This window comes from Cannabis sativa, chromosome 2, assembly GCF_029168945.1.
Source record: "Cannabis sativa cultivar Pink pepper isolate KNU-18-1 chromosome 2, ASM2916894v1, whole genome shotgun sequence".
Classification (NCBI taxonomy): Eukaryota; Viridiplantae; Streptophyta; class Magnoliopsida; order Rosales; family Cannabaceae; genus Cannabis; species Cannabis sativa.
Window position 1 is genome coordinate 76,401,232 of NC_083602.1, and position 2,330 is coordinate 76,403,561.

Sequence of the window (2,330 nt, forward strand, 5' to 3'; positions counted from 1 at the left end):
TTTTTAATAAGGCAGTTATTATGGACATCCAAGGGAGAGTGTTATAAATATTAATCATTATGTGGATGCCCAAATCTTTTATTTATTACCATTAATTGTAATCAATATTCCTCTTTTTCTTAGTTTCCCTTTTTCTTAGTTTCTTAATATTTCACTCTTGTATTTGTATAAATAGGGGTTCACCCCATTGGAATAAACAACTCAAAAATTCTCATTCAGTTTCTCTTTCTCTCTTCATCTTTTTCTTTCTTGTCATCTACTTTATATTATTTTATATTATTTTATAACACCATTTTCTTTGTTGCTAATAAACTGAAAATAGCCACACAAATACTAACGTTTATTTTTTCAATCTTCCACTGGTACCCACTTCTCCCATTAGTTAACTGGACAATTTGATTGATCTGGTCAATTCCAGTTTTTTTTTCCATTAAATTTCATCTATTAACATTAAAAAAAAAAAAAAAAAAAAAACAACAATTAAGAAAACATGAAAAATATAAAAACAAATAAGTCTCTTCTTGCTTGCTAAGCCCAGAACTCGAACCAAAAATCCTCCCACTAGAAATCTCACGACGTGAAATCGAGACCTAGTAATCGAACCCCCTTCCCACGACAACCACTAATGAGTAGCTTGAAAGGTGATGTGTCTTTTACGCAATCAAGAAGAAAAATACATCCATGGAAGAGTTTGTATGGTGTATCAAAAGGAAGGAAGAAAATTGTTCGTTCTTATGGTATATCATGGGTAAAAAGAATATTGTGGACGGAGAATAACCCAGCCGCCTATCGATTTATAAATTGTCAATATATTCAATGGTAAGATTTTGGCTTTCTTTCTTCTTTGAAAGCAGAGACTTTGTGGGGCTGAGATTTATGTTAATCTTAGCATTTTCTGTTATAATTTCAAGATGAGGGTGGCTGTGAGGTGTAGACAAGTGATTTTTGGACTTTTGAAAAATGTGAATGAGCTTGTGCATCAATTAATTTTTTATGAAGGATAGGAACAACTGATAAACAAGAGAGGGATGTATGGAAGACGTTCATGGCTGTAAATGTCATTAGTGGGTGTTATAAAATTTGAAACATATTGTGCTGATTATTTCTGGTGTTGCTGTTGTAATATTTATGGTAAATTAGTTTTATAATTTCATTGTAAATCTAGGATATGGCTGAGGTAAAGTTTGGATTTCATGCTTTTTATTTTGTAATTGTAATGCCATGGAAAGTGATTTGGTATTTGATCTTATCTTGCATTTTGACTATTTTTGGAGCATGACAATCTTATTTTGTCTATTGTTTTTTTTTTCATTGTGATTGATTTCAAATTAGGAAAGAGTTTCTCAGATTGTGGTTTCTTAAAGAGATTTATACATTATAATATGCACTATCAATTAGTAAAATAATAGTTACAGTAGGAGATTTGTACATTACATTTTGTATTATGAATAATGTTTCTAATATTTCAAAATCTTATATATTGTGATTGGATACAAACTTTCCAATATATCAGTTCAAATATAAATGAGAGTACTTCACACACATTATACCAGTTGTTCATAAATGATTGTCGACAGAATAAAGTTCGATTTTTGGATTTGGAAGGGTTTTTGGTTCAGTTCTGAGTTTAGTAAGTAAGATGAGAAATTTAGGGGTTTAGATTTAGTTTTAAATAGCTTCAGCTTTTATTTTAGTTTTCTGAAATGTTTGTTTGTTATAGATGATATTTAATGAAAAAAACAAAGTTGGAATTAACCACATTTGTCCATGTATCCAGTTAACTAACAATAAATTGGAAAAACAAGCTTTTGAATATTAGTGCCGCTATTTTCAAATTAGACACTTATTAGGAACAAATCAAAAGAAAATAAATATTTATGCCGTAAATTTTTTTAAAATAAAATATTAAATTGCCTATTCATGTTAGACACTAGGGGTGTTCATCCGATCCAATCCGCACTTTTTTGGTCAAACAACATCCAATCCGCACTAAGTGCGGATTTCATATTTTGGATCCAATCCGATCCGCATAAAAGTTTAAATCCAATCCAATCCAATCCGCAATAGTGCGGATTGGATCGGTTATTTTGGATCGGTTACTTTTTTAATAATAAATTATTTAATATTTCATAGAAAAAAAAAATTAAAAAAAGATTATTGTTTCTTAATCTCCAATACTAATCTATTTCCATCTCTATTTATATACAAATTAAACCAATATACATATATATCAATATATATATATATATACTTATCTTTAGATTTACACTAAAATATATATGTATCTAATTACTAAAATAAATAAACTAGTATATATATATTTAAACTTT

The 2,330-nt window shown here is 28.7% G+C and overlaps 1 long non-coding RNA gene across 1 annotated transcript; it reads left to right on the forward strand.

Moving 5' to 3' along the window:
* The first annotated feature begins 295 nt into the window (after window positions 1–295).
* Window positions 296–1,872, forward strand: LOC133035132 (uncharacterized). The gene is made up of 2 exons (XR_009686409.1): window positions 296–819; window positions 912–1,872. It is a non-coding gene; the product is annotated as an uncharacterized LOC133035132 (long non-coding RNA).
* The last annotated feature ends 458 nt before the right edge of the window (window positions 1,873–2,330 follow it).